This window comes from Myotis nattereri, assembly GCF_964212035.1.
Source record: "Myotis nattereri genome assembly, chromosome: Y".
Taxonomy (NCBI): Eukaryota; Metazoa; Chordata; class Mammalia; order Chiroptera; family Vespertilionidae; genus Myotis; species Myotis nattereri.
The window spans coordinates 16779979-16804864 of NC_138094.1; the positions used below are offsets into that span (position 1 = coordinate 16779979).

At 40.5% G+C, this 24886-nt stretch overlaps 1 pseudogene across 1 annotated transcript in view; it reads right to left on the minus strand.

Annotated features, from left to right (window-relative positions):
* The window catches only part of LOC308512355 (centriole and centriolar satellite protein OFD1-like), a 125213-nt pseudogene that overhangs the window by 66034 nt on the left and 34293 nt on the right, over positions 1–24886 (minus strand). The window contains exons 2-6 of the transcript in view: positions 23657–23775; positions 21584–21657; positions 19910–20004; positions 18818–19007; positions 17367–17392 (exon numbers count right to left, since the gene is read on the minus strand). The product of the transcript in view is annotated as a centriole and centriolar satellite protein OFD1-like (transcript). The remainder of the gene's footprint in view (positions 1–17366; positions 17393–18817; positions 19008–19909; positions 20005–21583; positions 21658–23656; positions 23776–24886) is intronic.

A 24886-nucleotide genomic window follows, 5' to 3' on the forward strand; every position in this document is an offset into this window, starting at 1 on the left:
GATGCAGCTTCTGTATTGAGCATCTGTCCCCGGTGGTCAGTGCCCATCATAATGACTGGTCATTCTGCGGTTCAACCATTTGCATATTAGGATTTTATTATATAGAATTCATGTCTCAGATAGTACCAATCCATTTGTTTTTCATTGATAGCACTTTCATTCTTGTTCTGAAAATAATGAGATAGCTCCAATTTTACAAACCTTACCAATCAAGATCTGTTCACTCTTTGGCCCAAGCAAAGGAGATAACATTTTGTCAGAAGTGTAATATACAAACGACTTGAGGCTCCATTTGAATTTTGGATTTCCTCTGCTGTTACCTTTTGTCTCCAACTCCTGTCCCAAGGTTTTCTAACAAACCACAGAAGCCCTCACATCCTCACATACAGACCACTGGTCCATAGCATCAGTACCTTATCCACCTTCTTCAGGTCTTGGTCCTTTTGGGTGATATGCATGTATTTCTTTAAAGCATATTCACCACAAACAGATTTGTCTTTCATTTCCTGAGCACTCACTTCTAATTCTTTCTCCATTTCCGTCTTGAAAGACTCTTCAATAATCTGCTGTAAATAGATGACCAGCAAAATAGGAGATACACATATACATTTTAAAAACACATAGTACTATAACTCTGTTTCTTTATGTGACATGTGCATGACAGAAAACTGTTTCATTCGTTGCTACTATCAAAGTGGCACAAATATATCATGTAATGAAGAATAGGAATTACTGTGCCTAAAGTGTGTGTGTTCCAGATCAAATGAGCCAGGAATTCAAGGAACATGATACAGAAGATTAATCTTCGTAAGGTCCAGCAGGCATGAGAAGTAGCAGGGTAATCCATCTGCCTGGGACCAGAATCAGGACATAGAAAGTCAAAGACAATGAGGAGGGAGGAGGGCAGGGCAGCCTGAGGAAGCCACCAGATTGGCAGCCACCTCCCCCAGTTTCTTCTGGTCCTAGCCAGCTGACCTTGAAATCCCTTACACAGGGAAGTTCTACAGCAAAGCAGAGTCCATCTCCTTTCCGAGTGTGTTTTCAGGAACATGAGAATGCATGCTCACAGACTTGCAAAGCTCCCTTTTCCTATGAGACCCCTATTATGCCCATGTACAGCCTTTTTCAGTGGGCTTAAGCACAGGAGAGGATTGGGATGCCTGCAGCAAGCTTTTTAAAAGTTACCTACTAGCATGGAGAACTGAGCTATGCTTATTATACCTTTTCTCGATCCAGTTTTTCTAGTTTTCTCCGTTCTCTTTCCAAAGCTTTCTGTTCATTCTGCCTTCTTTCTTCTCTCAGCTTCTGTTCTTTCAGCAGGGTCCATATTCTTTCTTCTTCACTCTCTTCTCTAACTTCTTTCTCATCTGCACCTAAAGAGACAGAAAATAAAGAGCAGAGGCCCAGGGAGACTGCTCAACTCTCAGTTGATTGTGTTGGCCTGCTGATCCATCTTCATGGTCTCGCAGCCTCCAGCCCCACACCTGGCACATCATCTGCCTTTTACTTTACTTCGATGAAAACAAGTCACCCTTGCCATGAACAACTTCAACTGTCCTCCTGCCACAACACATTTCCTTATCTTCCTCACCCCTTCTTCTGTACTCTGCCCTTCGCAAGCCTTGCATTTCTGCCTCTATCCTCAGTTGTAACTCTCTATTTAGGATTCTAACTTAAACATTAGTCTGTATTTATACAGCAGTTGTATAACTCTTCCCCTAATTCCCACAAAAGCAATCGAGCCTCTACCGCCCAGAACAGTACAAAATTATTACAAAACCAGCACCCCGCCCCTGAACCCCCCTAGTCATCTTACCAACATTTCCCACTTGCCCTGGGCCGATCCCTTCCTGGAGTTTTAGCTATTACCTCTGCCCTGATCATTCTCACATCTTTTTCTCTAGCACAGATCTCTCCCCCAGTCTCATCCGCATTTCTGGCCAGTTCCCTACCATCAACACTTGGAAATCCCACAGCATCAGCTTCAGACCTGAAGTTATCATTCCTGTCCCTTTTTATCATGCCTTTCTACACTACATTCACTCATCCACCAGGGCTTACAGGCTCTAACTCCCCCAGATACTGCAATAAGACTACCTCTCACCTTTTACCTGGACAGCTGAGCTGAAATAACCTAATCAATGTGCTCACCCTGACATCAGTCTCTCTGCCTTCAAGCAACCACCATCAGCAGCACCCTTCATTTCCTGAAAAGAAGACCTGGATTTCTGTTGCTGTCTCTGCTCTGGTGGTGTCCACACCTTCTTTCCGGACTGACCTGAAATAGTACACTACTTCTGCACTGGGAACACTGCACCTCCAGCAGCAGACTCATGCTACCTGGGTATATTTGTGCCTCCCTTGCTCTGTGCTTTGCTTTCAATCTCTCCCTAACCTAATACTCACTTCCTCCCACCTCTCCCACACAACCCCACCACTGAGCAAGCGCCCAGGACCCTGAAAAAAGAGATAAACGAACAGAAGAATATACCATGTTCATGGACTGGTAGAATTAATATCATTAAAATGTGCCTACTATCCAAAGCAATCCTTAGATTCAATGCAATCACTATTAAAATGCCAAGTGCATATTTCACAGATCTAGAATTTTGCAAAAAAATTATATTTGCATATAAATTTGAATGTTCTGAACATTCAAATGAGATACAGAACACTGAAAAAGACCCCAAAATAGCCACAACATTCGTTTTTGTTTTTGTTTTTGTTTTTTTTTGTTGTTTTTTTCAGTATAGCAAAGGCGGGGATTTGTTAAAGAACAAGTACAGACTCCAAAGTAGGGAGGGGGAAAGAGTACCACAGAACAGACTCCCACATAGGGAGGGAGGTAGGGTCCCCTAGCCTCAACATTCTTGAGAAACAGGAACAAATGAGACTACATTGAATTAAAAAACTTCTGCAAAGCAAAAAAAAATCAGCATCAAAATGAAAAGGGAATCCACTGTATTGGAGCACATATTTGCCAATAATACATATGGTAAGGGGTTAATTTCCAAAACACATAAAGTACTCCTATAATCCACCAAAAGAAAAACAACCCCATTAAATGTGGACAGAAAATCTAAATAGATACTTCTCCAATGACAACATACAAATGGCAAGAGACATGAAGATAGGCTCAATGTCACTAATTATTAGAGAGATGCAAATTAAAATGACAATGAGGTGCCACTGCAAACCAGCCAGAATAGCAACCATTAATAAGTCATACAATAAGTGCTGGTGAGGTTGTGGATAAGAAGGAACCTTAGCACACTTCTGGCTAAGGAATACAAGATACAGCCACTAAGAAAAACAGTATTCCTAAAGTGACACCTCTCCACCACCACATTTACACAGTATTTTGTACCTGCCTTCTCACAACCACATGAATCTGTTTGTTCTACATCTATTGTTCCAGGCTTTATTTGTCTATTCCCTGTAGCTCAAAGCAAAAGTCCTCACCTGTCACAGGTTTAACTCAATGTCAATCCCACAGATGGCTATGCTTGCCTTTCTCCTCTGGCTCTGGAAGAGCCTAAACTTTTGTAGGCTACACTTTCCCCCCAGCAATGCTAAGAGACAAATTCATAGGTTCACCAAAGGATTTTGAAGGTTTTTGCTAACAGGACAGAAACAACACAGTCATTTCGGACTCATACTCCTGGTCATGAAATTCAAATACCAGAGGAGGCAGTTGATCATTTTCACAGGCAGAAATGCAATCTTCTTCTTGCTTGCAGACCTAAATGCCATCGCTTTATCACATGGAATAGCAATCTCAAAATAGAAATGCTGTTTGGTTGCTGACTTTAAACAATAAAGAAGAAAAAAGGACTATATCTTTGCTGTGCATTGCATAACAACATTTCGTTCAACAGACCACATATATGACAGTGGTCCCATCTTCTCTCTATATAAAAGTCCAAGCAACGGTTAAGACTGGCCGGTAGCTATGATGTGCACTGACCACTAGAGGGCAGATGCTCAAGGCAGAATCTGCTCCCTGGTGGTCAGTGTGCTCCCATAGCCAAGCTCCCATGACCAGACAACTTCCCATGGTTGCTCCCGCGACCCCACCCCTGCCAGTAGGCCCCGATCAGGAGTGGACAAGATGGCCCTGTTCACCAGCCAGGCCAAGGGACCCCCCAAAATCATGCACCAGGCCTCTGGTAAGATTATAATGGAGCTGAAAAATCACTACTGTCTAAGTGGTGTGGCTATCACCACATGGTGATGTAATACAATGCATTACTCCCGTGTCTATGGAGATGCTAATGTAAACCAACCCACTGTGCTGCCAGTCATATAAAAGTACAGCACATACAACTACGTCTAGTACCTAATACTTAATAAATATAATAAAGGACCATGTCACTGGTTTATGTATTTACTACACTACCCTTTTAATCACTGTTTGATAGTGTTTTTTTTTTCTAATGATAAAGAAAAGTGTGCTGTGAAACAGCATCCCATGTTATATGGGCAGCAACTTCATATACCTCATGTTTATTACATCTCTCGATGGCGTCATTTTCTCCTGTGCTTGATTTAATCTTGTTTTGTACAGTAACATGCTGTATGTGCTTGTACCGGAGGGGCAATAGGCTACCTGGATGTACAGGAGGCTGTACCACCTAGATTTACAAAAGTGCACTCTGATGTTCACACAACAATGAATTCCCGAAGGACACATTTCTTAGAATATATACCTGCTATTAAATGGTGCATGACTGTACTTTGTAGCTACCTAATTAGTATTTCCACTGGACATCTCAAAGATATCAAGTTTTGGATTTTTTCACTTCCCTTTGTATCCAAATGAAGAGGGGAAATGATGATTATAAGAGAATTTTTCAATGATCAATGTAAACATTACTTAAGAATAATTTTAAAAGCCATTGTTATAATTTTCATTCTATCTCTGAGATAGAACACCTATGAACTCAGTTGGTTTCCTTTATTGTATTATTTTTATTTCCTACTCACCCAGGTCTCTGCGAAACAACCTATCACAGCCACTCTTGGGTGGCCACTGCCCCTACTCAGTATCTATCCCATCAGAGGTCTTGGTGATGGCTAGCTGACTGCTGACTTTCCCACTAGAAGCTCCATGAAGAAAGGGCTTGGGTTGTCCCACTGCAGTATGCCCAGCACCCAGCACACAGGAGGTGTTTGTTTTTCTTTTTTCACAATTAAATCAATGAGGTGATATTGGGTGATAGAGTTTTCATATATGAAGTGAAGGTTCTCATGAAGTCTCGCTGAATGAGTGCTTTACAGGATGGTGTACCCTGGAATCAGTGAGAACAATCCTTTCAAAGTCTCTTGTTTCGTTTGGCAATTCCTCATCTCCCTGAGTATGCTGACTTGAACCAAGAAACTACTTACAAGAGGCGTTGAACATGATAGTCCCATCCAAACACTGGAAAAACAAGAGGTGGTTTTACTTAAGAAATCTCCTTTCAAGCTTGAGGCTTAAACTCTTTAGTTCAAGGAGAAAAAGATCTGGCTGGAGTATGAGACAAAGCTCTAATCTCCCCCTAGAGCTTTCCTCCCTGATTCCACACAGGGGAGGGAAGTGTGTAAATTAGAGACAGTAAGAAGAAAGAGAAAGTGGGCCAGACAAGTTTGATGACGAGTTTTCCTCCAATGTCATCAGCTCTTCTGAAAACTGAAATATAAAGGTTCTTCTGTCCTTATTTTTTTTTTTTAAAGACATGAAGGAAACAAAGAATTATTAACATACTACAATCACATTGAAGATGTATATGGGTATTAACCGCCATTTCAATTTTATACTATGATTTCCCAAAATGGAATGGTTTCTGAAGAACTGTCTTAAGCAAAAAGGTAACTGCTTTGTCAGACTATGGACAAATAAGAAAAATACAATCTTCCAAAACTCAATCAGGAAAAATCAGAAAACCTGAATAAGCCAGTAAGTACTGATGGAATTGAAGCAGTAATTAGATAACTTCCAGCAAACAGAAGTCCTGGTCCAGATGGCTTCATAGGGAAGTTTTATCAAACATTCAAAGAAAAACTAATACCTAATCTCCTCAACTATTCCAAATATCCAAGGGAAAGGATCACTTTCTATGAGGACAGCATTACCCAAATCCCAAATCCAGATAAAGCCACTACAAAGAAAGAGAATTATCCCTGATGAATACAGACCCTAAAATCTTCAACATAATTTTAGCAAATGAGATCCAGCAATACATTAAAAAGACCATACATCATGACCAAATGGCATTTATTCTAGGAATGCAAGGCTGGTACAATATCCACAAATCAATAAATGTGATATATCACATTAACAGACTGCAACACTCAAAAATCACATGATCATTTCAATCAATGCAGAAAAAGCATGACAAAATCCAACACCCTTTTTTGATAAAAACTTTCAGTAAAGTAGAAATAGATCATACCTCAACATATTAAAAAGCCATATATTACAAACCTACAGCCAATATCATACTCAATGGCTAAAAACTAAAACCATTTTCCCTAAGAATAGGAAGCCAGGGATGCAACATAACAGGATATAAAATTAACACCCAGTAAACTATGGCATTTTTATATACCAACATTGAACGCTCAGAAAGAGAAATAAAAGAACAATCCCAATTAGCACTGCAACAACAACAAAAAATTGAGACTTATGAATAAACTTAACCAAAGTGGTAAAATACGTATACTCAGAAAACCATAGCACACTGAAAAAAGAGGTAGAAGAAGATATAAACTAGAGGAAGAATATACCATGTTCATAGATTGGCAGAAATAAATATCATCAAAATGTCCATACTACCCAAAGCAATCTTTAGGTTCAATGCATACCTATTAAAATACCAATGGCATATTTCACAGACTTAGAAAAATACTCTAAAAATTATACCAAAAAAGACCTCAAAAGCTGCAGCAAGCTTGAGAAAGAGAGAAGTTGGAGGAATAACAATACTAGATATCAAGTTATACTAGAAAGCCACTGTAATCAAAATAGCCTGGTACTGGTACAAGTATCGCATACAGAGCAATGGAACAGAACTAAGAACCCAGAAATTGACCCACACCACTATACTAAACTAGTATTTGACAAAGGAGGCAAGAGCATACAATGGAGCAGAGGCAGTCTCTTCAAGAAATGGTGTTGGGATAATTAGACAGATATATGCAAAAACATGAAATAAGACCAACTTACACCATACACAAAATAAACTCAAAATGGATAAAAGACTTAAATTTAAGTTGGGAAACCATAAAAATCCTAGAAGAAATCACGGGCACCAAAATCTCAGCCATCTTACACAGCAACATGTTTATGGATACAGTGCCTAGGGCAAAGGAAACTAAGAAGGAAATAGACAAATGGGGCTACATCAAAATAAAAAGCAGCTGCACAGCAAAAGAAACCATCAAGAAAATAACAAGAGCCCTGACTGGTTTGGCTCAGTGGATAGAGCGTTGACATGTGGACTGAAGGGTCCTAGGTTCGATTCTGGTCAAGGGCATGTACCTTGGTTACAGGCACATCCCCAGTGGGGGGTGTGCAGGAGGCGCTGATTGGTGTTTCTCTCTCATCGATGTTTCTAACTCTCTATCCCTCTCCCTTCCTCTCTGTAAAAAATCAATAAAAGTATTTTTTTAAAAAGAAAATAACAAGAGAGTCTACTGCATGGGAGAACATATTTGCCAATGATACATCCAATAAGGAGTTAGTTTCCAAAATATATTGAGAACTCATACAATTTAACAAAAACAAGGTAAACAGTCCAATTAAAAAATGGGCAAAGAACATAAATAGACACTTCTCCAAAGAGGACATACAGAAAGCCAAGAGACATATGAAAAAATTCTCAAAGTAACTAATCATCTGGGAAATGCAAATCAAAACAACAATAAGGTACCAGCTCACACTTGTCAGAGTGGCTATCATCAAGAAATCAAATGACAGCTGTTGGCGAGGATGTGGAGAAAAGTACACTGCTGGTGGGAATGCAGACTGGTGTAGCTACTGTGGAAAACAGTATAGTTTCCTCAAAAAATTCAAAATGGAACTCCCATTTGACCCAGTGATCCCACTTCTAGAAATATATTCTAAGAAACCCAATGCACTCATTAGAAAGAATAAATGCACCCCTATGTTCATAGCAGCACAATTTACAGTAGCTGAGATTTGGAATGAGCCTTAAGTGCTCATCAGCAGATGAGTAGATAAAAAAACTATAGTACACTTACACAATGGAATACTGTGTGGCAGTAAAAAAGAAAGAACTCTTACCATTTGCAACAGCATGGATGGACCTGGAGAACATTATGCTAAGTGAAGTAAGCCAGTCAAAGAAAGATAAGTATCACATGATCTCCCTCATGTGTAGAATCTAATGAACAAAATAAACTGATGAACAAAAATAGACCCAGAGACATAAAAGCATGGAACAGACTGTGAAACCTCAGAGGGAAGTCAGGGGAGGGGAGGTGGGTAGGAAGAGCTCAATCATTGAACTTGTATGCATATATGCATAATGAGTGAACACAAATAATGGGATGGTGAGGGCCTGTGTGTGTGTGTGGGGGGGGGGGGGGCGGGCGTGTGCCAGGAGCAGGCTGGAAGAGGTCAATGGGGGAAAGAAGGGGACTTCTGTAATAGTTTCAACAATAAAGATTTTTTTTTTTAAAAGCCACTGTTGGGGAAGATTAATGAGAAGCAACTCCTTTAATTTTCTCCTCTTTACATGTTCAAATTTATTTCAGAAATGTATTAACAATGGCAATACTCAACTCTAAGACTTTGAATAATTTATGCTTATAAAGGTCCTCCCTCAATAAATGAAATAACTCACTAGGAACAGGCTGGCATTTAGTAGCTATCATACTATCTGTAGTTACAACCAAGGAAAACTTACTTGGGTAATGAGAGGAGATAGGTCTGGCAGGAGGAGCACCCAAGGCAGTTCCCAAGGGAGGCATGTCACCAGCAGGATGGAGGCCATTCACTTCAAACTGTATCGGCATGTCTGCTGCATCTATAATAGGTACAAATGAGTGTCCCAGGAGTCCTTAACAACAGCAAAAGAAGGCAGGGCAGTATGGGGGTAACTTTGGCTGCGCTCAAGTCTCAGCCAAAGCAACCAAGCCAGATCTTTTCCTACAGAATTAATCCTAAGACTTTCAGCATACCACTTGACAATCTATTTGCTTCTCAAAGTGTTATTACACTTAAAAGAATTAGATTTGTTTCCAAAACTAGATTTATAACCCAACAGGAAAGTGACAGAATTCACCTGACTTGCTGATAATTATATGAACTCCATTTAGATAGTAAAGCCTTAACAAAATTGTTAAAAAGTTAGTTGCAAAGAATTTACCAATTTTACTAAGCTCTTTCATTTAACTGTTCAAAGTAGAGTACTTTCAGATTTGACAATGAAGCTCACAATGCAAAACTACAGATTATATACAAATATAAAGATTTCCTAGGCTAGAGAGAACCTTAGAGCTGACTGACTTCTATATCCTAATTTTATACTTAAGCAGTATGCTCCCAGAGAACAATCTAAGGCAGAGCCAGAGCCAGGCCTCCAGTTTTCAGATAAGGAAGCTAATATACTTCCACCTCCACTCATTCACTAAGAATGAGGTTTCTACATCTGATGCAGTCATCAGAATCTGTATAACTTAAATAACTTAGCATCTTCATATTCCATAAAAAGAAAAAAAAATTAAGAACCAGGTATTTTAATCTGAGGCAATCCCAAACTTGGTAAATTAAGTTAAGGGTTCACTTGTGAGCTTAGCTCCAACTTTGAAATTATTGGTTATCTTGAAAATTAAAAAAAAGTAACACTCAAATAGACCCATCAAAATCTGTGATATAAAAAAGGTAATACATCTGTGTCCATGTTTTTATCACAAAATACAAATGTTGTAATTTTTAAGGCCTTTGATTTAACAATGGATATATTTCACCAAGACTTAGCTTTCTACATTTTCAACTGTTAAAAACTGGTACTTACATTTAAACTTACGTTCAAAAGATGATCCAAATTCCTCGTTATCCTCAAAAGATAGTTCATCCACATTTGAAAATTCATGTCTGTCTTGAACTTCAGTTTGTCTTTGATAAAGACTGGGTTGAAAGAATAAAATTCATGAGTGTGAAGTTGTAATAAGGTAAAACCAAGAGCACAGGGCTATGAAAAGCCTTTGTGACTCTGGAAAAAGCTCTAGAGCAGTGGTTCTCAACCTTCCTAATGCCGCGACCCTTTAATCCAGTTCCTCACGTTGTGGTGACCCCCAACCATAAAATTATTTTCGTTGCTACTTCATAACTGTAATTTTGCTACTGTTGAGAATCGTCATGTAAATATCTGATATGCAGGATGTATTTTCATTGTTACAAATTGAACATAATTAAAGCATAGTGATTAACCACAAAAACAATATGTAATTATATATATGTTTTCCGATGGTCTTAGGCGACCCCTGTGAAAGGGTCATTTGACCCCCAAGGGGTCTCGACCCACAGGTTGAGAACCGCTGCTCTAGAGAATGAACTGTGCTCTGTGAAAATGAAAGCTGTCCTGCACTGGGCACGCTCCATGCAACTGGCATCATTCCAAGTAATCAAGACATTAGCTTGGGCACTCTGCAGAACCACCTTACACTGTGAGGCAGGTATTAATTATATTGCTGACAAGAAATAATGTGGCACTCTCAATGCTTTTATATTTTCAAGAACCACAAAACGTTTTTGAAAAGAACAAATTCTGCACAGCATCAGTATGAGTCAGCTGAAGATGCAAAACTACAAGCCCCATGTGCATCCAAGTGCCCTAACTCCCACATGGGTGTGCTGTTTCTCCTCTTGGCTTTATCATGAGAAAGCAATATAAATAAATGCACATTACACGCATTAGGACCATGATGGACACATGTGGCAGTTTTCAACTCTGTACACTGGGAGTGAATCAAAATATGCAGACAGATGTCCAGCCTGGAGCCCAGAACTAAGGAGTCAGAGTGCCGTCCATATGGATCAAGCACAGACAGGAGTCTCCTATGCGCCTCAATCCCAGCCTGGGTGACCCGCCACCCAACTTCTACATACGCCATTCTACTTCAGCAATCAGACCCTACAACCCACTACCAATTCAGTATTTATCTCAACAGACAAATTAGACTTTTGTTTGGACTAAATGCCCAAATATTTTTTAACTGACTTATTTTTTTTGAAGGACTTTAAAATTAAAATGTGTGAAACTACTTCATGTTTAAAAATAAACTGAATTTGCTTCTGTAGATTTTGTATGTTGCTTTTTTATTTCTATAAACCAAGTCTATTCATAGAACTATGAAAATGCTTACTGCTACCATAGTGCACTGTGTACACATCAGGTTTAGCAAACAAGGAAAAATTACTTATTTGCTAAAAGGAATTTTCCCCAAATAATTCAGATGATTCTTGAAGATTACACATCATCTTACAATCTGATTCTACACTCCACATGGTCTTGAGCGTCACTTTAAAACAACGCAAAGTCAGGGCCATTCAGCTAACCAGACTTGGCTGGGCCAATCAGAATGTGGAACTTACTTGGCTTTCTGCTCCAGAAGGCTTGAGAGTGAATGGATGGAAAGGCTGTGCCTAGATTCAGTTGCTGAAGGCGGGAGCATTCTTTCAGGACAAGGACTGGGAAAAGCAAAGGACTGGGATTGGTCCAGACCTAAAGGGCAAAAGGTATCAGGACAAGAGTATTACAAATTGCACAGTGAAAACAGCAACATGGTTCCTAAGGAGTTTAATTTGAAAAGAAATTCTATTATCCTTGCAAATAGTTGAGTATGATGTATAACTGACCCACATTATTAAGGATTCAGCATTAATAATAAAACTAATCAGCAGTAAGGGAAAAGCCATTGATTACCATTCTCTGAACACGTCTGCATGTCAAGCAAAGTGCTGAACTTGCTCTAACCCGTTGCCTCCCACAATGTTATGTCACAGGGGAGAAGTCTCTGGTAAGCAGGCAACCATAGGTGCAGTGAGGATGAAGCTACTCAGGCTAAAGATTTCCCAGGTACAGCAAGCATAGACTTCTCCTCCTTCTTGCTCTCTACAGCTCACTCACTCGTACTCAGATAAAAGGACCATGAAAGTCCTGAAACCCTTTCTGCAGAAGCTTACCTACATGAGTGGAGGCAGACTCTTAGATGCTAGTGGGCTTCTAGCAACAGAATACCGAAGAAAGCTTTTTCTAAGCAATCAATCTCTTGCTCTAGCTCTTTCATTCTTGCCTTGGTGTGATTACAAACTAAAGATCAGAAATATGGGAGCAAACAACTGTGCTTGTATTTGGATGATTTATGATCCTTGGTGTAACTGTCTCTCCCATCAGCTTTTCCTGTTTGAGATGATTTTTTTCAAGAAATCCCTGCTTGTTTCACCAGTAGGAGACACCATAAATCTGCTGGCAGAATGATGAAACAGAGATGGCTTTGGCTGGGGGCTAAATGAAAATAATGTGACCAATGAGCAGGAAAAAAAATTCAAATATGCTTGATATTTTTTTTTTAAATGAAGAGAGAGGTATTAATAAGAACAAATATGCACACTAAACAATTTCTGAAGCCAATTCTTATTTATTAGCATTTTTTTGAGAGCTTTATGTACCAGTTATAACTTCACAGACCTTGTTTTTAGGCCTTTTTTTAGTCCTCATTTAAAGATGTATTTTCCATTGAAGAGTGAAAGGGAAGAGTAGAGGAATAGGGAGAGAGAAGAGAAACACTGATGTGAGAGACACCTCAACTTGGCCTCCCACATGCACCCCCAACCAAAGATGGTGAGAAAACCCACAACTGAGGTATATGTGGTTGACAGGAATGGAACCCACCATCTTTTGGTCTGCAAGCCATTGCTCTAACCACTGAACAAAATTAGCCAGAGCTAGGCCTTCCTTCTTAATGCATGATATTATTTCACAACCCAGGATCCACAATCATATTCATAAATTTGGTAACAAAGCCTAAGCAGACCTGAATTCACTGTTGATAAACTTTACCTGAACTGATGCAAATCCATTCATTACCTTTATTTATTCTACCCAGCATGGATAGTCACATATTTGACTGCAAACATGGTTCACTAAAGGATGCTGCCCCAGAACTCCCAGGGCTGTGGCAAAACCACTATAGGGCCCAATCTATCTATGCTAATATAAGTTTATGTGGTTGTTAAGCCCTCACGCCGCAATGCCCTCATGCCCATCACATCCATCATCAGGAGGCTGCGTGCACAGGTGGGCGCAGACTTGATGCTGTGTGCACGGAGGTGGGGCCTGGCAGCTAGCTCCACATGGCGTGGCCTGGGGTGCCGCAGTCTTTTTGCATCAAGGGTTCAGGAATTTGGAGAAGGGGCTGACACATAAATGGATACACTGGACAAGAAGTATAAATTTGGAAGGCATGGGGGAAAGCCAGGCGGAAACCAGCTCTCTAGTGGAGTGGCTTGCCGAATTTCTGGACCCATGGCTTTTTATTTACACATTTTGCCCTTTAGCAAAATAAACACACATATCAAAGGTCAGGTTTGATAAACAGGAAAAAATTATCAGGTTAGAGGAACTGCTTTTGGCCTTTCCTCTAGCAGCAGGTAATAATTTGCAGATTTTCAGCCCTGCTGAATATCGAAGCCCATCAGCCTTCTGGTGAACTTCTCGCATTTATTATGACCTGCTGGTCTTAGCTTCTAGCACTGGGGGTCCCGAGGCTTTACATGCCTGCAGGCAGGGACCCTACTCCAGCCTACCTCTTTGGGGCAATTCATCCAGGAGCCTACATCTTTGGGGCGATCTATTGTGGGGCTCCAGAACTGAGAGGGCACAGGCCAGGCTGGGGGGCCCCTTCCGCCTGACTGCAGGAATTTTGTGCACCAGGCCTCCAGTCGATAATAAAAACATAATGTGCTAATTAGACCGGACAGCCGAATGACCTTCCAGACATCCTTCTGGACAACCTTCCAGACAAAGCCACAGCTGCGAGGTCCGAGGCGAGCCACCGAAGGTGAGTGCACAAATTTCATGCATCAGGCCTCTAGTTTTCAGATAAGGGTATGAGGACCTGCAGCCACAACAAGACTAACAACTCTGCTCCTCCCACATTACACCTGGGGAGCTAAGGCTAGGTCATACAGGTAGGGAGGTGTACAGATGCTGGGACTCCCTAAGCAAAACCTGAACATGCATAGCCAGTCTTGTGGCCGCTACTCTCCAGCAATGCCTCCAGGGCAATGCATGCGTTTGAAAAGGTTCCATCCTCAAACTATTCATCTTTCGAGATCACTGTGATTTCAGCTGTGGGCAGTTTAGCAAATAGGCTTGAGAGAAAATAAGGAACAGGGAAGGAGTCAAGAGATAAAAATGAAACTAGTGTGGAAGATGGGAAAAGGAACTGAGGAGGAGTGAGTACAAATAGGAACTGAGGAAGGCTCCAGGCCAGGAAATGTGGAAACCAGTTCAACTGCTAACACACAGAAACTTTCTTTTTGAGCTTTGTATCTCAGCTTCAGTACACCTGTTATGAAGAAGAGGCAGGCAGTATGCATCCTCAGGGCAAACATGCAGTAACATGATAGCAGTAATCCTTCTGAGTATCTGATGTGTTGCAGGCACTCAACTGAGAGCCATCTCATTTTGCCTTCTTCACCATGGCAAAGTAGATATTCATATCCCCATTGCAAATGAGGAAACTGAGGTCCAACTGTAGCTGGAGAAATCACTGGGTCAAATTTTTCCGACTTTAGTGGTAGTGGGTGGCTCTTGCAGTATCTTTAGAAAAAGACTTTTCTAAGACTCCCATGGGAGAATGAATGTATTTTATTGGTGTGTAATTATATTTTCTGGTCTGCAGGGTTCAATGTCCCTTAGCCTAGTCCTGAAAAGAGTGCAGACGGGGCTCCAGCAGAATCAAAGAGTAGGGCCAGTATCCAGAGTGTCCATTCCATGGTGGAGCAGGGCATGATTTAGTGTCAGGCTACATTTAGTACATCAGTACACTGTGTGAAGTCTACATGGCTGTGGGTCACAGGGTGAGTAGAGGGAGGTAAGAACACCATAAGCTGGGAATCTGAGGTGAGCAGCGAAGGAGAGGGGCTTCTTTGTTCAGGAGCTTAAAAATTAAATATTCCTGTACTTGCGGTGGCATGCCTATTTCTGGCTACTGACTTATTCCCTGGTGTGACTGACTAACAGATAAGCAACATCCCACGTCATGCAGACCTCACTGGGCATGGGTCCATTGTCTAGTGCCTTCCCACAGTGATCTTTAGGTAATAAACTTGGAGACTATTAACTGCAATTCCCTGGCAAAGCTGTATAAATGGCATGTCTCTATTACCTAATCTTCCTTTTACTCCTTCCCTGTTAATAACCAGGTTATTATAATGGTTATCGCAAAGAAGTTAAATGTGTCCAACCAAGGTTAATCAGTAACTTCAAAATTGAGGTGCAAAAACATAAACACTGTATATAATCAATGTGATATATACTAACCTCTATCTAAAGCAACTGCAAGACAGGTCCACCAGTCACTCTGACATGTACTGATACCAGGGGGCAGACACTCAACGCAGGAGCTGCCCCCTGGTGGTGAGTGCGCTCCCACAGGGGGAGTGCTGCTCTGCTGACTGACCTGTTCCTGGAGGCCCACCAGCCAGCAGCAGTAGCCACTCACTCCCTCAGTAGTCCTGCAGGTCCAATCTCTAGAGAACAGGCCAGGCACCAACAGACCAGTACCACTAGCACAGGGCCACTAGCCTCCTGAAAGTTGGCCTCAGGCACCGCAGCTGCTTCCCCTCCCTAGACACTCTGCAAGGAAGAAATCTTGACAATCCCTGCGAACGTCAGGGACAGATCTGGATCCTGGGCAGGCAAGGGCATCCCACCACCTGCCCAAAGGGCAGATTGTGTTCTCCCCCCACCGCCCCTCCATCCCATACCCTTTGGGACAGGCGCCAGATGCAGGCAAGCGCCACTGCAGCAGAGGAGCTTCTCCTGATCAGGACTGACTGGGCGTGAGCCTGTGGCAGGTGCAGCAGGATCAGGATGAGCGAGAGTGGTAGGCAGTAGCAGCAGGTGGCGCTGGACTGCCAGTTTCAGCACAATCCCCACAGGCCACACTGAGGGACCCCACCCATGTACAAATTCATGCACCAGGCCTCTAGTGTGACATAAGTCACCCTGCTTCTCACATATTTTACTCATCTCTCAAGGAACACGTAAAAACCCTGAAAGGTCAGATTGATCTTATTATCAAGGTAACAAATATAAAAGAAAAACCAAGGTCCATGAATTTGGGAACCTCTGTGCCATTACACCTTTCTTATTTGGGGTACAAGGCTCTTCCAAGCCAAAGGAACCTATAAAAGCAAGTCACGTTAGCTGATGACTGACTGGTTGGTATTCCTGAAATGGACAGAGTTTTTACTTCTAAGATGACATATTTCTATGGCTTTTCCCCTACTATGAGAATTACTGAAACTTCAGTAGTGATCATTACATTTCCATATATACTGGAAGTTTTACACATACACATTTGTAAGTTAAAAATCTCTCTAACCTGTCTCAATCTGCTTCAGTTGCAATTTTAAATCAGCCACCTGCATAGTTAACCTCCTTACAGAAGCATCATAATTTAATATCCGGGCCTTCAGCTTTGCAGAATGCTCAGTCTGAAAAGATTTAAAGAAGGGAAGAAATCAATGTAAAAGAAATCCCAGTTCACTTCAAAAGGAACAAGTCTTTTATAGGGCTTATTCTCTTTTCCATTTTGCCCATTCTGAGCAGCTTCATGCCTGTGGTCCACAGGTCCCTAGAAAACAATAGAGCACACAAACAAGTTTGCCACCTCCATTTGCACTCATCTCTAAGAACAGTTCTATAAGGTATGAGGCAGACACCAGAGTGTCAACAATTCTAAGTCACAGGGCAAGAATCAAGAGACATTACTAGAGGGCACAACCGAGACTGGGACAATTTTTGTTTATGAGTGCGCTTTCCTTGGGATTATATTACTGTTATAAATATAGTTATATCATCACCCAAGAATTTCTCAGGTGAGAAGGTTACCTTAGAATAGTGGGGGGATAATTTTTGATGTTAAAACCAATCTGATTTACACTGGTGTGACACACACCAAGCTTACATGTGTACACAGTGGATCAGACTAACACCCGACCAAATAAAGATCAGTACTCACTTCACTTTGCAGCTGTTTTGCAGAGCCTCCTTGTGAGTTTCAAACTTCTTATGCCCTAACACGAAAGCAGCTCCTGCTTCCTTCAACTGTTTCTGCAAATTTACCAGTTCAGGAGGTGGTTGAGCTATAACTAAGAAGGTAAAAAAGCCTGGTGATTATCAACAGTAAGTTTTCCCATCTCACTTAGCAAAAGCAGCTAAAGATATTTTAAATTGTTCTTTCTTTTCTTTGTACACATGTAGTTAATACCATATTAATTCTATGGAATGGACTAAGAGCACAAATTTCAGAAGAGTTGAATGCATGCAGAGGCAAACTTCACTACTCTTTTCTAATGCAAATGAAAGAAATTCTTTCAAATCCTTTAACTAACCTGAAAGCCCACCTCTTTCCTCTATCACACACAGGAGGCATAAAAGGAGTTCTCCATCAAAACCTGTTAAGTACCCCTAGGTCTAATCTGATCTGTGCACCAGTCAGCAACACTCAGGGTTCAAGCAGACATCAGATGGAGTTCCACCATTTCAGTCACTGAAGAACCACTAAAGGGTGATTCATGTAGGTTAGCCACTAAGGGTGGTATAGTTCTCTGGGCTAGTAATCGGGCCATGCTGTTAACTCCGTGGGCCCAAAGTAGGAGTGGGGAAACTTTCTTCTGCCAAGGGCCATTGGGATATTTATTTTTAGTTAGTTATTTATTTTTAAATATATTTTATTGATTTTTTACAGAGGGGAAGGGAGAGAGATAGAGAGCCAGAAACATCGATGAGAGAGAAACATCGATCAGCTGCCTCCTGCACATCCCCCATTGGGGATGTGCCCACAACCCAGGCACATGCCCTTGACCGGAATCGAACCTGGGACCCTTCAGTCTGCAGGCCGACGCTCCATCCACTGAGCCAAACCGGTTTTGACATGGATATTTATAACATCATTTGCAGGTCATACAAAATTATCAACTTAATTAGCCTCCTATATTTGGTCAAATATTTAATTAACTCACCCCTAATGCCTTGGCAGGGCCAGATCAAAAGATTTTATGGGTCTTCTATAGCCTGTGGGCAGGACAGTCTCCACACTTGGCCTAAACCATCAGGGAGGGAAGAATTCCCAGAATTGGGAGAGAAAGATCTGGCACAGGCACAGAGCAATGGTGAGAGGTCATCCTGTAAGCACTGGATCTTGCCTTGCTGAGAGGCACAGGGCCAGCCCACAGCCAGTATATACAGTGGGGGTGAGGATGCAATGGTCGAGAGGGAATAATAACCTCAACCTCACTCTCATTCCTCCTTCTCAATGGCCAAATCTGAGCAGCAGAAAGTGAGGGGAGATTTGTACAACCCAGAAGGCAGATTTGTAGTTTAAAGATACTTCTTAGTGACACTAATAATATACTATAGTAATAGCAAGCAAAAAAGGAAGTAACTTCAAATTGAGAATCTTAATTTTATAAAAATTTTCCTGATTGAAGCCTTCCTTACAGATACAAAGCATAGTGCCATAATATTAAGCTAATATGAATTACAAAGACATGCAAATCAGGAAAAAGACATACGGTTAAAAAGATGCAAGTTTTCATTTCTGCTCTCTTCCAGTTGTTGTTTAAGTAATTTATTTTGAGCCTGAAGCTCTAATTTCTCTTCTTTTAGAAGCGAATAGCCACTCATCTCTTTCATCTCTTCATTCAGCAGGTGGTTTTGCTTGGTTATTGCCAAGAACTGGGCCTTGAGAGATTCGAGTTCAAGCTGGAATTGAAAAAAAACTTGCATTTGAACAGTTACTGCAGTACTTCTTATGCAAAAACTGGCAGGCTGCTATAAACTGGGTGTCATAGTAAGTAAGGTCACTGGACAGAGGACTCATTCTCTGCAGTAAGAAGAACCTGATTCCAACATGGAAGCTCATCTTTGCCCTAGAAGGGGCGGGGGAAGTTCATCCAACCTTATACTTATGCAGAAGAACCCTGGCCTACAAAGCAAGTGCTTCAGATTAAGTTTGTTGCCCATTTTCCAGATACAACTAAGGTCCCAATAGCAATCACAGACTGCAGCAATGTTTATAAAAATGAAAAGCTGAGCTATCACAAACATGCTGTGGTGCTTTCCTTTTTTTATACATTTCATGTTTACATACAAAAGTCTACAATGTTCTCAAATAAATAGATCATTACAGCTGCAAAAATACATTTTATGTGCAGGATATATCCAGGTACATCAAGTTCCAGCTCTGTCCTTCAGAGAGCACACGTGATGAACAGCAAGAAAATAAATGGCATGTGAAAAACACATCTCATTCTGTTTTATCCTGTAAGATCCCAATGTAATGACAGGAATGTTCACCTTCTGCTGATGGGAAGGAAGGAGAGGCTAAGGCAGAAACTAAAAGCACTGGCCACCTGCTATGGGCTAGGCACATAGGTCAGCTCACCACGGAACCTCAACCACCCCAATGATTAAGGAACTTGTTCCAGGCAACAAGCAGGAAGGACTAAAAGGAAGAACTACTAAATTAACTTAAGTTGGGCCTTCTTAGTCATAAAATAAACAGTCTAAACACATCAAGCTAAATAATGTATGGCTGAAACTAAAATTTCATCTACTGCCTTGAAGTTTTATCGACTTCAAAAAACAATAGGCTTAGCAATTACCTCAAGTTCTTTCACACGAGTTGCAGAATGATTGCATTCTTCTTCCTGTTTTGAATTGGTAGCCATGGACTGCTCTTGCAAAAGAATAGGTTTTTCTGAAAGAGAAAGCCAACCAATTTAAGATGTTTTGCTAGTGAATAAAAACTCATTTAAGAATTTATGTACAATGTCAGACCTAATGACGATTATTTCATCATCTAAAATAGCAGGTGTCATAGTCAAAAATCAGTAGGGAAAGTAAGAAATAAGTCCTATTACCCAACAGGTGATGGGAAGTCTTAATGGTCACATATATTGTGAACTTTCTTCCACTACACATACCAACCAGGTGCACCAGCTGCTCAGAGCCCTCATACCCAAAGATCTGAATTTCCTTAAATACAAAGATTTGTCTTATGATTTTAGTGTCTATTTCATCATTTTCACTTCATTCAATATGAGTCTTTGCAGATATATCATTAAAAAAAAATTAGCTGACTACATGATGGTACTAATTCCTAAGAAGTATTAGTCTAGTTTTCACAAGATAGTCACAGAGGAGCAGCCACACACTGGGTGACCTTATGGGTCTTTATCAAGTACCCAGCTCTGGTTCCTTTGAAATTTCTACTTAAGTTCACTTCTTTTCATACACAAGTTTCTACAAATATACTGAGACATAAAATATCAAGAGATTGAAAAATTATTCAACTTTCCTACTCCTGGGTTAGTTATAAAACAGTTTAGGAAGTTATATGTCAGGTAAAAATATCATGAGGCATAAACATATGTTACAAGTAAAAGAAATAAGGAAACAGGTCACAGGGAATGGAGAAGTTAAAATTTTCCATAAGTAAAAAATGAAGTCTCTCATGCTTAAAACCACAATGAGATATCACCTCCCACCTGTTAGAACAGCTATCATCAATAAATGGATAAATAACAAGTGCTGGCCAAGATGTGGAAAAAAGAGAACCCTCATACACTGTTGGTGGGAATGCAGATTGGTGCAGCCACTATGGAAAAACAGTGTGAAGTCACTCTCCCCACCCCCACCCCCCAAAAAAAAATAATAATAAGAGCGGCCATATGTTCTAATAATTCTACTTCTCAGTATATGTAAAAAACAACAACATGCCAATTTGAAAAGACATACATGTGCACCCACATGTTCACTGCACCATTACTAGTAACAGACAAGATTTGGAAGCAACCTAGACTACCATCAATAAATGAATGTGTGGATACAGAAGATGTGATATATTACTCAGCCACTGAAATGAATAAAATCTTGCCACCTGTGACAACATGGATGAATCTAAAGGATATTATGATGAAATAAGTTACAGAGAAAAACAAATACCTTATGATTTAACTTACATGTGGAATCTTAAGAAATAAAAATAAACAAAACAAAACAGACAGGCCCATAAATATTGATAACAAGCAAGTGGTGGTCAAAGGGGAGGGAGGAAAGTAGATGGGGGAAGAAAAACCTCCTGAATACCCTACCTCTCTCAGGTTAAGGTCATTTTTGATACGTAAAATTAAAAGAACAAAATAATGATTAATTTTGTAGTAAGAGTAAAATGTAAGCTACACACACACATATAAATTTAGAACAGGCCCAATTTAGGAAGCTAATAACCTATACCAGAAATTTACAAATGCAGCTTTCTTCTCCACAAGAATCACCTTTATTCTTCCTGTCCTCTTCACCCAGTCTGTTAGATCTATCGATGTAGTCATCCTTTAGCTCAAGTTGATACCTGAGAATTAGAATGACCAAAATGATTTTCTTGTCACTTTCCTGAACAGATTCCTATCAATGTATGGGTTTCTGTGGCACCCGGGCACCTAAGGGCATGAACATGGCCATGCATAACTTCAAGGACTATCAGTACCAAAGCCCAGAGATGCAAATTCTGAATATAAAACCTGCTACAATCCTTTAATTTGGTCCCCAAAACTCGTTATTGTGAGGTTATTGAGAACAATTATTCCATGGTGGTCTGGATTGGCACACAAAAGTAAATTAAGTTCAATTTACACTGGTACAACTGACTCTAAATCCCAAGAACAAGAAGTCAGTCACATCCACCTGCCTTGCCTTGCACCCCATCCCTACCCCAAAGAACTTTTGCCCTCAAGGGCTGGGCATAGGGTTCGGGGCCAACTTCGACCACCCTCATATCTGGGTTAGCAATACCAAAAGCACACTTTCAAGTTTTACTTATCTCCACCAACTGCCACTAGCAGACGTTTCAGTTGAGAGAGATGGTGAGTATCCTGTGAATTCCCACCCTTGCTCAAGTCATAGAGGATACCCAAACCAGACAACATCAAACAGTACATGATCTGCGAAGCAGTGGGAAAATTAACATACACATTTACTCATTCATTTTTTCCTAAGGGTTTAACAACTACAGACATGTCAGCACTTGCTATTACACTCGAGAAGCTGACATACTATATGTATGTCATCATTTCAAAATCTATACATGGAAAGGTACTATATTTTAATTAGAATTCTTTTAAAGAATAAGCTCAGTATTATGTAATGTAAGTACTATGTAATGTAATCTCATGACAAATTACGGGCAAGGCAGTAAAAAGAGACCACTTATTAAGACATACCAAAAGTTATTTGAGTCATCTCTTCACCACAAATTCATTTACTCAATGAATATTATATGAACACCTGTGTGCTAGACACTACACTGAGCACTGTAGAGAAAAGTTACCATATGGGCTTGATGTCTGCACTGAGTAGTTAATCACTGCAACACATTAAAACTCAGATTATAGGGAAGTCATAGTAACCATAGTTATCATATTTTCCTTTTCCTGTATAATTTTTTTGCTCCATTGTTAATTTCCATTTATTTCTTTTGATTCTGGCTTTGCAGAATCTTGCAGGAATACAGGGCACATGTTACCTGATAAGCACTAAAACCACTAGGCAGAATAATTTATAAATTGATAGATACCTCCATCGTAGTGGCAAGTATGAGGCGGGAGAGGAAAAGAGAACTAAAAGGGATTATAATTCCAGCCCTGGTCAGCCTGATTCAGATGGTTGAAGCACTGTCCAGTGCATTGGAAGGTCATGGGATCAATTCCTGATCAGGGCACATACAGGAGGCAACAGATCAATATTTCTCTCTCATGCTGATTTTTATCTGTCTCTCTCCTTTCCTCCCTAAAATTATTTTTTTTTAAAAAAGTGAATTTTTAAAAAGTTGATCAACCTGTGGGTCGCGACCCCTTTGGTGGTTGAACGACCCTTTCACAGGGGTTGCCTAAGATCATCCTGCATAACAGCTATTTACATTACGATTCATAACAGTAGCAACATTACAGTTATGCAGTAGCAACGAACATAATTTTATGGTTGGGTCACAACATGAGAAACCGTATTTAAAAGGTCAGAAGGTTGAGAACAACTGCCTTAGATCAACCACTTTTATAGTTTATCTACAATGTGAGCTGAGCAACTCACAATGTGCCATAAAATGAAAGCAAATCACAGACCCTCAATACATGTTAGAAAAGCTATGAGTAAGAAAGAGCAGAGGATGCTATTCACTATACTGTAACTCTGTAAAATTATCTTAAATATTCATGGGAAAGGCTTGACTGTCAATAAAAAACACGTATTTTTTTAAACACTATCACCATAAAATGTTAAGTCTTATCTACTTCACTAGTATTGCTGTGTTTCCATCAACTTATTCCAAATCTATTACTTGTTTAAGAACACCAAACAATTTCTTTAGAATTTCATTCTTGAGCTTTTGGTCACAGGTCTCCTCCATGCTCTTTATATTCAGGATCCTGTCTCCTAAGTGCATCAGCCACACTTTTATGATTTTCTTCTGTAGCCTCTGATATTAGCAAAAATATAAAAAGCAAAAAAAATAAAACTGTAATTGCTGAAGTAAAGACTTTAGGAGAAAAAAATAACATAATTTTAGCTCCACAAGCTAAAACTGTTATGTGACTGTCACTGCTGGGAAGTAACTGGAAAGAGCTGGAGTTCTCCATCTATTTTATGAACTGACCAAGTTATGTGGGATCTGAAGTAGCAGATGGAGCAGCATGGTGCACCAGGCTGCAGGGAGTGTGCAAGTTTCAAGACCAAAGTGCTTTTCGTAGAAGATGATGAATACTTAAAAAATGATTGCAGGTAATAAATGGCCATAATAAATTCAGAGAAAAGCTACATACCAAACTTAAGTTAGTGTACTTTTGCTTTAGTACTTATTTCTTCAGTAAGATTATTTCTGTGAGGTTTAACTGATCAGCCCATAGGTATGAAAGACAAAAGATTTGTTTCTGATATTTAATAATCTAGTGATTGAATACTGAAGAGTGCTGAACAATAGAAAAAGATAGATAGGTCAATCAGAACTTCCAAATACTGAAGAATGGAATGGTCTTCCCTTGGATCGAGCCAGGTAAGTGCTAGGGAATGCTGACCATTCCAAGCAAAGGATAAAAGCTCTATGTGTTAGCACCCTCTGCTGACTAACATGTAAAGCAAAGGAGCAGTAAACTATACTTATTAGCTTACTAGATGCCTGGTGCACAAATTCATGAATGGCAGGGGTCCCTCCACCTGGCTGATCACGGTGGTCTCACACAGTCCTGATCTTCTCACCCAGTCCCAATTGGGGCTGGGGTGGGATCACAGGAGGGCTCCAGGGCAAGTCTGGTCCTGTCTTGCCTGGTCCTGATGGGCCCCACCCCAGCAGCAAGCAACTTACTGGTTGGAACATCTGCCCCCGGGTGGTCAGTGCAAGTCGTAGCGACCACTCAGTTGACCACTCGGTCAGACACTTAGCATATCATGCCTTTATATATATAGGCTGTAACTCACAGCACAGAATGTTCAGCATGAACTTTCCCCTGCCCCTGGTCTTGGAGACCGCATGTTCTTCTAAGGCTCTGCTCACCAAATTCAGCTGCCACATGAAGTAAATTGCATTGTGTGCG